The sequence below is a fragment of the Falco rusticolus genome, chromosome 12, assembly GCF_015220075.1.
Source record: "Falco rusticolus isolate bFalRus1 chromosome 12, bFalRus1.pri, whole genome shotgun sequence".
In the NCBI taxonomy this organism is placed as follows: domain Eukaryota; kingdom Metazoa; phylum Chordata; class Aves; order Falconiformes; family Falconidae; genus Falco; species Falco rusticolus.
Genome location: NC_051198.1, coordinates 15,179,019 through 15,195,510, shown reverse-complemented (window position 1 = coordinate 15,195,510; position 16,492 = coordinate 15,179,019). Strand labels below are relative to the sequence as shown.

At 40.7% G+C, this 16,492-nt stretch overlaps 1 long non-coding RNA gene across 8 annotated transcripts in view; it reads left to right on the top strand.

Annotated features, from left to right (window-relative positions):
* Window positions 1–9,583: 9,583 nt before the first annotated feature.
* The window catches only part of LOC119156193, a 70,341-nt gene continuing 63,432 nt past the window's right edge, over window positions 9,584–16,492 (top strand). For all 8 annotated transcript variants that reach the window (XR_005107011.1, XR_005107013.1, XR_005107017.1 and 5 more), the window contains exon 1: window positions 9,584–9,900. This is a non-coding gene — a long non-coding RNA (uncharacterized LOC119156193). The remainder of the gene's footprint in view (window positions 9,901–16,492) is intronic.

Genomic DNA, 16,492 nt, shown 5'->3' with positions numbered 1-16,492 from the left:
TACACCGAGAAATTTATACAGGCCTGAAGTAACAGTGGTGGTACACAAATGAACGTGTAGTAGTGTGACACACGGTTGCACCAACTGTGCTTTAGGTGCAAGCGTTGGGTAGAGCAGATACTAAGGAGGACAACAGAGATAAACAAAAGCCTTCTGAAAGAGAAGCCTAGAAAATTAAAGGTGCTAGAGAATTTAAGTGAAGCCTGTGGGCATAATTAAAAACAACTGCATATGGGTACATAACCACTGTAAGTTATTTTTTGACATGTTTTATAACAGTGGAATAAACTTATTTCCTAAAAATACATGCCATTTACTTGAAAGAACAGGATATGAGTCCACTGTGAAATTCTGCACGCAGTCCTGCTAAAAAAACCCAGCCCAAATCCCTAAAATATCATTCTGGAGCTTATTAGACAAGATGATGAAATGGAGATTTCTGAAATTAGTGATGATGTAGATTTCACTTGATGTTTGCTAGGAACCAAATAGTTGTATGAAATGGAAATAAAAGTGTGTGTGCCTGTGTACGTCTACGTATGCATAGCAAAGCAGACGATACTATTTGCTTACGATTTATACCCCTTTTTAGAGATTTCATGAATTGGAATTTATTTCTATTTTCAAATGTCTTTTCTGCATTTCCCAGCTGTAGAGAACTGCAACAAATTTGCTTTCCCCATATCCTTAGAGGAAGATAACCTTTTATGTGTTTCCAAACTACACCCAGGACTGGGTTACAGTTTGGATTAACTCACTCAAAAAGCAATGCATAACACCAAAGCAATGAATGTACCTCTGCCCTGCTTAACGCAAGGCTGAATAGGTGGCAGCTTTTTCTTTGTTAAACCTATTTATATCCCACACTGTGGGATTGATCTGCTCTGGAAACAGAAGAAAATAATATTCCAAAAATCTCTGCTTGTTTTATTCTCACTCTTCACTCAGCAAAGAGTTGCGTAGACAGGTGACCAAAAAGACCCGTTGGAGGTCTCTGAGTGACTGCAATAAATGCAGCAATGATTTAAGTACTTTCTAACATGGAGGCCAATGAATTATTCCACCTGAAAACCAAGAAAACATTTTAGTCTTTGAATACCTTGAATGTCACATCTGTTTGCAATGCTTTGTACCCATGAACCCATGGATAACCCACAACACCCCCTTCCACCCTTTGCAGCCTATTTCTCTGAAACCTTTCCTCAATGACTCTTTCCCCACTGTATTCAGTGTTTGTAATTCAATACCTGGACTATTCTGGATGTGGAATTAACAAATGATGTTATTAACACTTTACATGTTTCACCTTTAAATTCCCCTAAACATAACAAGGGGATCCCTCCAAAAAACATTACATTGTTTGATTTTAGGCTGTAGGCCAGATGAAAACTACATCAAAGAGTACCTTGAAACGCTTGCTTTCAATATAGGAATTTTATGTTCTACAGTATGTTTTCCTTGTTCTAATTAATTACTCCTTAATCCCCAAAGGTACAGCATTCCCGAGCATTAGCTGTCAAAAGGCCTTACTATACAAAAGAGTGCCAGATGCTTATTCCCGGTATTACACTCCCAACAGATGGCAAATGTCAGAGATATAAATATATATCCAGATATAGATATAACAGCAAATGTGGGCATTTGTATTTGTGCATACATGTGCATGCAGACACATGCACACATGTACATGCTGTGCTCTTTGATTATATGGTTTGCAATGCACAGGTCTCCTAGCTTGGTAATAAAGGAACATTTATATTTTTTATTAAATACTAATGGGAGAAAGCGAGAACACACCTCTTCCTTCTGGGAAGCAGATCAGTTGATAATCTGCATCTCATCCCAGCTGGGAGAGCTCAGTGCTTCATATGAACATAACTGGAGGTGAAAGGATTAATTTATTTCATATGACCACAGCAAAGGCTCAACTCCTAAGTCAGGATATTTATTCACCTGATTCTCCATCACATGCTGCAGGTAAGTGTCCTGTCATTGAGGACTCATGTCTGGCAGGGAGGCAAGCAGCTGCAGGGAGCTACTGTTCTGCATTCGCTGCCCCTGTTTGTGCTCTTAAATGCGCTGACAATGCTGTGATTCAGTTTCTTAGTTGGAGGTTCCTTTGGGGAGAGGGCAGCATCACATGTTACAGTCAATCATATGAGGAGCCTGGACCGTAGGCTAGAGAAATGGGTGGGAAACAAGAACACTAAAAATCAATGGGCTGTACTAGAATAAAGTAAATCATGACTTTAAAATCCATAAATCTTAGTTTGGAAATAGGAGAGGAGAATGCTCTATTAGTTACCTGTACAGTTACAGAGGTGGACATCAATTTATGTTTAAAGTTGCTCAGCTATGTTTGCCCATAATGTTTTTCATGCAATGAGAAATTGAATGGATGCCTTTTGTGACATTTTCCAAGTTCCTTCTGTGGGACTAATTTATTTTAAAAGTATTAATACTCCTATTTTCTTCCCTGCAATGAACAATGTAGCAATATATTAACACTGAACAGTTAATTACCACCTGTACCATTTATGAGTGAAATCAAAGGACAGGTGTCTCTCCAGGAAAATAGAAATTCTGTTGGTTTAGGGAAGTAAGTTCTCTTTGCCAGTGTTATTGGTACACCAGTACGAAATGTGGGATCTGAGAAGGCATAGGCAGGGCTGCATATGGTGAAATGTCTACTTTTTACCCTGCAATAATAAGTCTTACACAGAAATCCAGGGAGTGGATGTGTGAACTTTCCTTCCTTTGAACAGGATTCAGAGATGTGAAACTTCAAATAATAAGGCTCACAAATTGATGTACCGTAGACAGAAAAATGTCACTCGTTGGACTGACGCGATCCAAGTGTTGCTGCAGTAGAGTTGTGTGCTGGTCACTGGTGGAACTGGTGTCACACACAGAGGCTGGGGCAGGTGAAGCAGGATCTGCAGGAGGGGTTTGCTGCACCAGTGACAACATGGAGAGGAGGCATGGTGATGTAGGTACATGTCAGACCTGGCTAGTCCAATAAATCTTTCTTATTTTAGTATCCTGTGGTAGTGTTCAACACTTCAGAGAAAGTACCTTCAGGAAAACTTCAGAGGGGTCTGTCCCAAAGCCTCATGGGCTGGCAGTCCTTATTCTAGTCTCCATATGGAAGTAAATAATTTCTTCTGAAATTCCCACCCTGAAAATTAATGCACAACTTAGAGCTAAACCTGGGACAGGAACGAGCTCTGAATGATGACTCCTGTTTTGGAGTTTCTGCCTCTGAGCCTGTCATGCCTGACTTAAAAGACAGTCCTTGTCATCTGAGACTGGTTTGCCTGAGAAGATTGGAAATGGACAGGTGAGTATTTACAGAGATGATGAGAACATCCCTCATTTGCAGGAAGGGCAGAGTGTACCTCCTGTGTGTCTCACTGTCACTAAACACAGATCAAAGTGCACAGCAACAGCAACAACATTAAAACTAATAACAATGTTAGCAAATATGAAGCTGTGTCATAATGTAAAAAAAACCCAGCATCACCTGAAAAAGTACCTTTCTCACATGGTTTTGAGAAACAAAAGATCAGATATTCCCTCTTCCATTCAAATACCCTTCTGGATATGCATATAATGCAAAATTTGTATAGAAAAAAGATCCCATCTTCCAAGAGACCGTTGTAAAGTACCAGGTTGTGTAGTAACATTTGGAGATGAGGCAGGTAATACTCAGTATAGCACCAACTTGATCCTAAGAAACTGATGTTCCTAGATTTAAAGTCAGTAGGAGATACTGTCTTCATGCTTAGTACAAGCCGTAAGATGATGGCTTTCTGTTGAAGAAACCCCAGTGGAATTGTGGACCTTTAAAATCAGGTTGTGAGGCCAATGCAAAGCTCAGTATGTGCATGAAAATGCAGACAGTCCTGGGGCCGTTAGTACAAATGTTTTTAACAGCTGCCAGAGAGCCTCAGCTTGCTATGTGGTCGGGCTGCTACACAAACACTACCAAAATGACTACAGATTCAAATGATTGAAATGTAACTGCCCATAATATGCTGAGTGTTGGCTAATGGTTAGCATTGGTTAGAAGTCATGAATACAGATGAAACCAATACAGTTTTGGCTGCAGTTTCTGGCTACAGTTATCTGCATGCCCCTGGGTGTCCAAATCACTGTGGTGCTGCCAGCCTTGGCCACCCAGAGGCTGAGGGTCAGAGCCACTGGAGTTGAACTTCCTCCACAAAGACCAGCAAGCATGATCTGGAATGAGGTTGAGGAACCTTTCCCTCCTTGTGGAATGCAGGTTACAGATCCCTCCAGGACCTCAGCCCGGAAGGAGAACCCCTTTTCTGCCATCTAGATCAACCTATGACAGCTTGGGTTTATTTGAGAGGGGAGGACTGCACACCTCTAGCCTGGCCTTCCAGTGCCAAGTTTCATTCCTCTTCCATTCCCTTTCTTCACTGATTTATCATTTGATTTCAGGCAAGAGGTTATTTTTTACCTACATTACACCCCAGCCCATCTGTGCTATGAGGTAATTGCACAGCACAGAGGAATGGGCAGGCTGGATACGGCTGATGCACTTTCTGGCCGTACTCCTTTCTCAGTTACCCTGCTGCAACTTTGCTGTTTACTACAGCGACTGATGATTACAATTACAGTTGTTTGAAATATTCAGTGTAACAAGATGATCAGATGAACTGAGCCTCTTCATCACTCACAAACTGAGAACCTGAATTTCCTAAAAGGAAATCTGTCATCCTTCAGTGTTCTCCCAGTAGGTGGCATGAACACAGTTCAATATTGGGGACCTTGTTACCTTTTTACTCCTGATTAGTAGTTTGGAGATGGCCATTTCAGGATGATTCCATCAGAACAACTACAGAACAAACTAATTGGCCATAAATACAGCAACTGAACAGACCCATTGGTTTGTCATTGTTCTAGCAGGAAAAAAAGCATATAGGCCTTTGGAATATCAAACTGGTGACCCTGTTTTCAAACAGTTACAAGATATTGCTATGTCGGGTATGTTAGTTTTACTGTTAATGCCACTATGTTTAAATTGTATCTGGCTTTAATATGGATGATACCTGGTAAAGAGCTTCAGAATTAATCTCTAGGACAAGTGACCTGGGTTGCATTTTAGTGAGGAGAGGATCTCATACCCTTCAGATGCCCCATTGTCTCCTGGATATTTTTGAGAATCTGCTTTATCTGTTTAATGAGCTAATTGATGTATCTATTTATTTTATATCTCTATATAACTTCATCCCCACACATATAAAGGGTATAGTGTGGCATGTTCCTATTATCTGTACTACTTGTGGTGGGTATAGATGGGCCATATGAATGCTCAGAATGAAATCCTGTACATCAGACCACATATCCTCCAAAATCCACCAGGGTAAATCTCCAGTCTTTCAAGAACGGATTTATTTTGGATTTATATCCCAAGCACAAACTGGAGCAGGACAATTAGAGCTAAATATGAAATAACTCTTCACAGAAATATTCACATATGCTTTCTGCACAAAACTTCAAGCCCAAATGTGCTGAACAGAGGTGCATCTGCACTCTTCTGGTCTTAACCTGCCACGTAACCCCCAGCATAACCTAGCCAGTGCTAGAGATCTGTATAAATTATAGCAGTTCTACAGATTGAAATTTTTGTCTGCTTTTTTGTCATCCTCAGCAGGATTTGTTTAGCAGCCCTTCCCAAAACAGCTGGGGAACAGTCTTCTCCCGAACTGCTAAGAGTCTCCCTTGGCTGTTTTGTTTGCTGCTTTTTACCTGGTACAAAGCAGCTGATGAGGGAATGAGGCACTCTCTACCACCTCTGTTGGTGAAAACCCAGCCAGACTCAAAATGTGCTTGGTACCAGTGTGGTTTCTTTATCGCATGTTATCTTCAACTCATAAATATTGATGTCAATTATTTTTCATTCATATGACTGCACGGGGAATGGTCCTTCTACCACTGCCTGTATTAGCATATAGTATTCCCGTATGAGTACAAGTATTCTCCGTTCATTATTTGCTGTTCATCATGTCTTCTTCATTACTTGACCATAGAAAAAGTTATTTTCACCCAGCAAGGGACTAGATGTAATAACATTTGATCTACCACAAATAGCTATATAGGGAATGAAAGAGCTGAAATTAGCAATATAATCACAAATCCTAAAATAAAATGTCTTTCTCCAAAATTATGTGCAAATGAGACTAAGATTTGCTAACATTAGGGTAGGTCACAAGCAATTCATGAATGAAAACACAACAAGAACAAAACAAATCAAATTCATTAGATGATTTATTTGCAAAATGTAAGTCTAAGAGCTTTAATGGTGAGTTTAAATGGAAATGATGATGTTTCCTGGACTACTCTGTATACGTGTGCTCCCATCTACTCCATATGCAGCCAGAGCAAGAAAATCAGCTGTGCAGCTAACACAGAGTTATAGCATGCAGTTTGCAACCCAGCACTGTACCATTTCTAAAAAGGTTGTGAAATTCCTCAGAGAGGAATGCAATTACCAGAACTGGGATTAGCTAGTAACAATTAATCAAATTTGAATCCTAATTGGAAAGGTATTTCCTTAACGTCCCTTATGGAAGGGAAAAGGAAGGTACTGTATTTAAATAAGTTTTGAAATAAATGAATAATAATAAAAAAAAAAAGGCTAAGAGTGGATTTGCAATCCAGGCCTAATGCTCAGTTTGCTCCTAGTCTCCAGATCATGGAAGATTATCAGAGATCAAACCCCTTTAATAGAAAAGAACCTTTTAAATCCACCTCAGCATTGCCCTTATTAGGAATGAAGGAGAGAGGCTCCTTCCGTTGGGAGGAAAGAAGCGCTTAATTCACGGCTTGTCAGAAGAAAGGCGCTTGCTTCAGCAGTGAACCAGGTTAGTTATGGCCCTAATTTACACAGCAGCATGTCATCCTGGTGGAAGAGATGACACCTTTAAGTAATAATGAACAAGCATGCGTTGACAGAATAATAATCACAGATTCAAAAGGTTACAGCAGAGAAGGTGGTAAAGCTAAGTGCCTGCTTTAATTCCACTGGGTGCCATAATATCAGGACTCAGGAGCTGCACTTACAATATAAAATAACATTAGTGTGGCAATTAGGACTTAATGGATTGTGGAGAGAAGTCTGCAAGACTTTATAAAAACATCCAGATTGGTCTGTTTTCAAGTTTTACTTTACTCATACTTTTTTCTGGCTGTATTATCATCTCCCTCAAAGGCAGGGTTCTCTTAAAACATAGCAAAGAAATGCTAGAGGCATCAGGGCCACTTCTTAGTTTGTATATACAGGCATAATCTCAAAGACACTTCTGCCAATTTATCCCGAATGAAGAATCTGGACTAGGGAATCTATGAACAAATTTGCTGACCTAGGAAAACTAATTTGCTCCAGTAAGCAGACAAAACCAAACTACTACATGTATATTGACCTGGTCTCCTATTCACAGCATTTTGACTTCTTAAGCTGCATGAGACATCTAGTCCCAGTGTTTCAAAAATCACTACAGACAATCTACAACACTTAGACAAACATAACTCAAATGGGAGACTTTTAAGTGAATTCAAACTCCACAAATTTTGTTAGGACCCTTCCCAGTCCCAGAACGAGGTCATCCAGGTTTCTGGGAGATAATCTGCATTTTTTTTACGGTTCTCCTGGATTCTTGGGGGTCTCTGCCACCATGATAGCAGTGTGCCAATGCCTAGCAATGCGGTACTTGGCAGAAAACCTGGAGAGCAGGTGGAAATATCTTGATGTCGCAGGAATAGGAGGCAGGCAAAAAGGAGGCTTGTTTTTTTGCAGACCACTGTGTGGTATAAGATCTTTAACTTCTATGAAAATATATTTCTTCAGTAGTCTTCATATATTATATGCATTCAGCACATCAAACAAACAATGGCCTACAGAGTATATAAATCTCAGGCACCAAAGCAAAAGTTAAATGGCACTGTCTCCACTCCTGCCTGGCTGTTCTAGGGTTCCGATGTTGTCTGAAGACAGGATTTACAGTCTTCTGATCACTGGTAGCAACAGGAAGACTCCAGGTGATTGCCAGCAGTGTAAGGCCACCAGCTCCGGGCTGGTGTCACAGACTGTGTGGCCAGCAGGGCCAGGGCAGTGACCGTCCCCGTGCTCGGCCCTGGTGAGGCCGCACCTCGCACCCTGGGCTGGGTTTGGGCCCCTCACTGCAGGGGGGACGCTGAGGGACTGGAGCGTGTCCAGAGCCGGGCAGGGGCTGGGGACGGGGCTGGAGCACCAGGCTCACGGGGGGCGGCTGAGGGACCTGGGGGGGGTGGCCTGGAGAGGGGGCGGCTCAGGGGGGACCTTATCGCTCTCTGCAGCTCCTGGCAGGGGCTGTGGGCAGGGAGGTCGGTCCCTTCTCCCAGGTAACAAGCAAGAGGACAAGAGGAAACAGCCTCAAGTTGCACCAGGAGAGGTTTAGATGGGATAGTAGGAAGAAAATTCTTCACTGGAAGGGTGGTGAAGCATTGGAACAGGCTGCCCTGGGAGGTGGTGGAATCACCATCCCTGGAGGTGTTTAAAAAACACATAGATGTGGTGCTCAGGGACATGGTTTAGTGGTGGACTAGGCAGTCCTGGATTAATGGTTGGATGACTTGGTAATCTCAAAGATCTTTTCCAAATTAAATCATTCTATAATTATATAATTCTATGATTTGGGTATTTCCTTAAGCTTACAGTAAGAACTGGCAGAAATGAAATATGCCATCACCTCTTCGTTGATCTCTCTTCCCTTTTCTTTCATACACATACCAATTTTCTGTTTCAATTTATTATGTTTCTTACCTCTGGTAGGTATGTTTATAAGACTATATATTCTCTAAGACTGAAACCTCACAGACCACACAGGTCTGTATTGATTCAAAAACTGACAGTGCAAATATTCTCTTAGTTCCAAGGGAGATTTCAAACCACTACTTTCATTTTAGGATATGCTTTATGTAGGTTTTACAGGTTTTTTACATATGTACAGGTTTTTGTTTGCTTTCTTTGACTATGCATATACTTGGAATGTCTGGAATAAAACCAACTCTGATAAATAAAACTAATGTGTGCATTCATATGGATGTATCTACACACACACACACACACACACACACACATATATAATAATTCTGTCAGTCTCCAGTGCCAGTCTTTTAAAGTATTTCCATGGAATTTTCATTTTTCTGCACCAAAGAAAAGTAAAATGGCCATGGTCACAGAAGGGGACAGTGTGAGAGGTGAGAGGCTGAATGCAGACACACTGCACTAACAGCTGTCTGTTTGATTGCACTGATCCTTCCTTAATATCAGGGACTGTATTCATCACTACTTCTTTATTACACATACACTTCATTCCCACTAGATGCATGCAAAGAGACAAGAACTTCAGACGCTACTCCAACAGCCCTTTAGGTATCTTTTCCTTCTTCGGTTCCATGGTGACAGAGTATATAAAAACCTTCAGGGATCAGAATCCTACTTTTGCTGCATGACCAGTGTGAGTCAGATCAGTCTGAGACAGGAAAACAAGAGGTGGGGCAGGAGAAGCGAGCTTGTTGACTCATGGGTGCAGCAGTGGTACTTTGCACAGGTGTCTTCACCTTCACATCTCACACACCCCTGTTACCACATGTCATCACACACCTGCAGTTGGCAGGGCTCCTGGCAGGCTCCTCACTGCAGCTCCCTCCACTGCCTGTCCAAGATGCTGAAAAAAGGGATTGGGGAGTTCAATGGGAATGGAGTGACTTGAGAATCAGGAGTGCCTTTTAGGACAGCTGCTCCCTAATAGCTTTCCTGCTATGCAGCCATGAAGCACCTACCCATGTTACATTCTTTTCAGCTTTAAAGAGAATTTTACAGAGGTACAGGTAAGTCTGTCTGTGTCAGGCTTTGTTTATGTGATTTTTCCCATTAGTTTCTTCACTTCCACACTGTGGGGCAGAAGAGAAAAATTAAACTCAATAGCAATAAATCCACTGCATCAGTGCTGGATCTCTAAATTCATCTCCACCTGGTGCACTGTAATTTGAATATTTAATCCAAATATTTAATTCAAAGTTGTTTCTCCTTTTCTTAGATATACCTTTTAATGTGATATTCTGCTCTTCATTCCATCTGCCATGTGAGGGAAGTGTAATCTCTTAAATTTATGTGTACTTAGACATATATATGGGCAATATATTCTTCTAACTGGATGCCTCTAAGTGGGAGGGATTTATGTATTAAACACCAAAGAATTGTACTCCTTGCTTTGATCTCTGAATCAAGCAAAGCAAAGTAGGTTTGTCTAATACAATAACTTGAATATTACCTCACAGTGGAGCGGTGGGGGCTGGCTCCCTAGCATAAAGAAAGGTGGATTTGCTGAGTTTCCAGGAATTTGAATCTTTGCCTTTGCCTTTGCCCCTTTGCGCCTTTGCCCCTCTAACTGATAAGATAATAAAATTTACAAAATGATCTAGATTATTGATTTTGCTTTTCAAATCTCCAAATTCAGGAAGTGATCCACAATGTGTCTAACACTTTAGACATCTCATTCTTCATGTGTATTTGTCTCCTGATCTCATTTTTCACATCCTCATTGCTATAGAAATAGGACACTTAAAAAAACCTGTCTTGCCTTCCCTAGCCTTTGGCCACTGTTAACATTTCTGTTCAACTGGATCAAGAGATTTTTTTTTCCCTCTAAGACAGACATAAGCACACTTAAATTTTGTGGAATAGATGACCTTACTCTGAACAATTAATGACCTAAATCACAAATTATCCTGATTTCATATTCAAATCTGGTGTCTTTCAACACAATCATCCCATAATCTTTTAGCATTGACCAACCACATGCATAACCAAGAGCAGAACAATGTGTTAAAAAAAAAAAAAGAAAGAAATCAGTTCTTCATGAAAAAGAGAGACTACCTTAATTACTGCTAACAGGCAGTGACCTTGAAATTCTTAGCATATTTAATTTTATGAGCTGTTCAGATAGGGACAGAATAAGTACTTGGGCTGAATCCACTAAGTTATTAGGGCTTATTTCTAGCTGTAAATGTTTCAGTAAAAGGATTATATGTTTCATTTAGGTAAATAACGATAGGATCTGCAGCTACTCTTGCTGGCATAAAATTTCTAAGGGCTGTCACTCTGCATGTTTCAGGGCAAAAAATGGATCCAGTGTCAGTGATTTTTATCACGATGCTGCTATATTTGGTGTGTTTCATAAAGGTCCTATACTTATTCTTCTGACAGATTGTCAGCTTCCATTAAAAAAATAAGTTTTTAGCCCTCCTTGACTGAAGCAAAAAACCTCTTGACTAAATTTGAAAATCAGAAGATATTTCAGATGCCAAATTTATCATTTTGGCACCGTGATATCTTGTGATTAAGTTGGAGTGAGTCTTGCTCATTATTTTTGAAAACTTAAGGTCATCCACTCTGTGTACCAGACTAGGTCAGATGGAAACCGCATCCTTTCTCCAGAATAAAGTTTAGTTTATGTGCAGCCTGTTGACTTTGTCTATTACAGCATCTGGCAGAGTTGACAGCCAGCTATAGGATACTGAAACTAGAGATTTCAGGAGACCCACTAGGGCAGTCACTCCTTGTCAGGGCCTGCTAGGGAAACCCACCACTGGGTATTTTCCAAGCGTGTTGTGCTTAATCTAATTCTGAAAAAGGAAAACAGTAAATTAACCCATTGCTTCTCACCATTGATTTGATTTTGCCTCTCAGCTGAGTGTCACATGTGGCACCTGCAGGTCCTTGCCTTGCTGAGTGCTCCAGCCTCAGTGCACCCTAAGCCACTAACTGGATAGCATTCCTCCTCCGCATCCTCCAGGTCACAGGTTTTTAAGGGACAGAAAAAGGTTTAAGGTTAACTAACCTCTTCCAGAAGATTACAAATAATAAGATAAGGCAGGCATATGAAAAGACGCTTATGAGTCTTGCAAAGTGGGGGACAAAGCAGATGAGCCTCCCACCCCCTGGTTGCATGGGTAGCTGAGGACCTCCCTGCTGATGGAGCAGGTGCTGGCATGGGGAGGGATGGGCTTGTACTGCAGGTGCCCCGGTGCACAGCTCTCAGAGCCATCTGCTCTGAATTAGATTGGATTAAAGACACAGCATAGGCAAATCCCTTTTTGCTGTTTGTGTGACATAGGTTTATCCCATGTGAAATATGGCTTAGAAGAAAGAGCTGCCTTTCTCACATGCTAGGGAAAGGCAGTTAACAAGAACAGCTTCTAAAGTCAGGTAACAGAAACACCCCTTAAATGAGATATGACACTTTGGCAGGCAGTCTTTCTTTTGATAACCCCAGCACAAAGAAAAAAAAAAATCAGGGCAGGTACCAAAAGCTCCATGCAGGATTTTCTGAAGTCAGGGAGACACAGGCAGGCAAAGCAATCAGTATGAATAGCACTGGATTCATAGTTGCTTTACAGAGAGGAAGACACATAAGGGAAATGGGCAAATCTATGGCAATATGTCCTTAAGCACGATTCCCATCACATCTCTGAAGGAGACAAATCTCTGTTTCCTTCTTGACTTCCCTAGGTGGTTACCTTGGCATGACAGCAACAACAACAACAACAACAAAAAAACTGTAGAGAAGCCTGTTGTTAAAGTGTCAGGAGCCGGTCCTTTTTGTCCAGTTCATCACTATTTTGATTGGTTTCTACATACGTATTGCTCTCTGAGAGACTGTCCTGAAACTAGCTGTCTTTATTCACCATGGCTGCCCAGCACTCGAATTTGTGAGGCAGTAGATGTACTTACTTATGTCTTTTACATCTATATAATGCCCCTTTAGTAGAGATAATCTTTGCTTGTTCCTTTGCAAAACAGCTGCTCACTCTGCCTTAAAGGTGTCCCCTTTTCCTTGTGAACGAAGCACACTGTAAAACATAAGGGAAGAGTCAAGCAATGCTTATCTAATAAACATGTTGGTCCCCATGTTTAGTTTAGAGACTGAAATGTACCATTCCAACAAAAGTCAAGCCCTGTACATGCATCCTCAAATAATACATAGAGGGCACTTTTCCATGTTACTTGTACCTACAGTTCAATTATTTTAAAGTTAAGGCTCTCCTTGCATTTCTAATGTTTGGGAACAAAGGAGGAGGAACAGGGAAGCTGGTGCCATGCAGGAGAATGGAGCAAGGTTGGAACAAATGAAAATAAAAAAAAGACAACAGAAACACAACAGACCAAAGGAGAGACTAAAGATTCAGAAAATGTCATAAAAAAAAGAAGTAGAAATGCCTTTTCTTTCCAGATTTTGGGCAAAAATACACTTTTATCAGAGAAGATATGTCACTGTTATGTCAGGAAGGTTAAATGATTTACACAGTTTCAAGGAAATTTTGAGAGACATGATACTGAGCTCTTTTACAGTAGAAAAAATACAAGCAATTAAAGATAATGGAATTATCATAGATTATATACAATATATTGACTAGAACTGAAAGGTATTGACTAGAACTGAGAGGATATTCTTGACACTTCTTGTCAGAAATTACTGATTAACAAAATTGAAAAATAATATAAGTGAGTAGGCCATTCCTCCTGAGTTATTTACACAATTTTTCAGGAAAATGTTACAGAACTGTCAGAACAGAACATTTCAGCTCCTTTTCAGAAATAAAAGTCATAGTTTTCCATTTAAGGTGTGGGGTTTTTCCTTTTATTAAATGAAACAAAATAAAATTCAAGAACAAAAAATAAAGTAATATATATTTATTACTAGTATTCCAGTTGGAAAGGAATGGTGGGGGGTTTTTTTCAGTATTAAATTTTCATAAACAAGAAATCCACTTCCTATGGAATATTAATAAAGACTTATATATGGCTAATCAATCTTATTTGTTTCAATCCTATTATCTTTGACATAAAAAATACCATACTTCCAAAAGCTCTATTTTTATATGTCCCTCAAGACTGTATTAGCCACATGACAGCTTTTGGCAGACAGCATGCTGTGCTATGTGGTTTGTTTACGCTGCAAAGCATAATAGAAACAATATATTTAGCATATGTTTTGGCTGGTCCACACATTGTTTGAACAGCTCTGTATCTAATATAATTAAAGTAGTAAAAAGTTGTGCAGGCAAATCTTTTACGTCTATGATATTCAGATTTTATGATCCTTGTGACAGCCATTGTCTTCTGTTTTACTTCTGTAAGGGCTCTTGTAGTGGAACAACGCATTACTGCAATATAATTGTTAACTGTATTAATTTATAAATTTGGAGAAAAATCTGTTACCACATTAAAGCCAAATTTTTAGAATAATCCCGGAAAATATGATCAAAATATTCCTGGATTCTGATCACACCTGACACCTCTGCTTGTAAATTAAACAACACATTTTTTTGAGAAAATCTCCCCTGTTTATGGAAATAAGCGAACACTTGGCCTGTTGTGGTCTTTTAATTGCCCACATGGCACCAAGTTCATATGTAAGTGGCACAAGTAAGGTCAAATGGGATTGCCTACGCAGTACAGCAGACATCAGACTGGATCAGAGCAATGTCCATCCAGCCTTGCCGTATCACCTCTGACAGCTTGAGTAGTGGTTTCACAGTAGCTGTGTCATTGTAAGCTAAATACAACACGCTTTGGTTTCACTATAGACTCTGTTTAACAGGTCTAACAGGGCTGGCTGAAGTCACCATGTATTGGATTTGTATGGCAAAGCTTTGGTAGTGGTGGTGCTAGAGGGGGGACTTCTGTAAGAAGCTCCTAGAAGCTTCCCTCACGTCCGATGGAGCCGATGCCAGCCGGCTCCAAGACGGACCTGCCAGTGGCCAAGGCTGAGCCCAGCAGTGACACTGGTAGTGCTTCTGGGATAACCTATTTCAGAAGGGGAAAAAAACCTGCACAACCACCTGCAGCCAGAGAAAGGGGTGAGCTTATGTTAGAGCACCAGCCCTGCAGCCCCCAGGCCAGGGCAGGGGCAGGGGTGGCTCCAGGCGCTGGAGCAGGAGGAAAATAAAAGGAAGATCAGTTTGTCTCTTCCATTGAGCTCTGTTTGCAGCCAGTATTGGAAGTTTCTGTGGTCTGCTGCTAATTCTGTTAACTGGCAATTCATAATTATATGCTCAGTCATCTCTTACTTAAAACAGATAATTGTCCTCAACAGCTCTTAATAAAATTAAGACGCGCCTTTCTGGAGGTCTTACTTAATTACTAATCTCGTGACATCTCTGTAATCTTTTTGATTCACCTCCTCCTGCATGTTTCTCTGATCTGGCTGCTCCTGCCAATGGTGAGTGCTATGTGGCAAAACAATACTACTGTCACTACCAATTACCCTGGCAGGGAGTTCAGCCGAAGGCTGTTGTCAACCTAATGAGGTGTACCCAATCAGGAGGAAAATGCAGCTCCATTTCCATCCCCGGGGTGGTAACTACTTTTTAAGAGTGATCAATTTTTGGTTAGATTAAGAAGTGGAAATAAACAAATGTGCATAATTACTCTGTGTGATCTCCTGCACCAGCTGGGGTGGGGAGAGAATTGGGCAGCCCGAAGAAGCACAGGGAGATCGAAGGGCTGTCCTTTAATGTGCTCTGCTGCTGGGATAACAGTCTGTCTTTGCTATTTAATACTTGCATTTTTATCAAAAAGAAGGGTTATTAGGCTTTATTCTGCAGTTATGTAAAGCAATCAAAAACTGCCACTGATTTCAAGGAAAGCAAAAGCAAGTGCTTTGCCAGGACATGGTGCTGCTACATGCTCTTTAGATAAGGCAAGAGCAGGAGCGCTGTTGGAAGAAGCAGACAACAAAGAGGAGCAGAGCACTTAGGTCAGGATTCATCTTACCTACTTTTAGCCATTTAAAAATTTAGTGCCTAGCAGACATATTAGTCATTTAGGCTCCCTCTGCAGCCTTTGTGCAGAGAGATGGATGCACTTCAAGATGTTGATCAATCCTTTCCACTCCACCAGCAGTACGTAGGGGTGTCTTTCACAGAATTAGGGTGATGCAGTTTCCCATAAATAGGTCACATAAACTCTTTAGGTGGTCACCATAAACCAAGTGAAATCCATTTGCACATAACGCAAAACATGACTCTAGTCAACAACTACCATACTCTTTCCATTGCCTTTAACCAGTTATATATTAGTCAGTATTAGCCAAGGAGTATATTAACACTGTCAGAGGACCTGGATGGAGTACTTTATGCAAAAGGTGTTTAAACCTGAAGGTATTGTAGAAATGTACATAGGTGAGCAAGCAAACAGTGATGAGGGGAGTGTGAGAAACATCTTGTGTTTTTGGCTTTCTGTTTCAGCTTTGATCTTTCCTGGCAATCTTGGCAATCGATACTGTGACTGTGCAGGTTTGCCCAATCCTCTCAAGTTGAAATTCACTCTGTGTAGGAAGAAAACAACAGAAATGCATGAGACAGAACCCACATAAGGACATAGATAAATTTTTGGGTTCTTTTGATACCCTGCAAG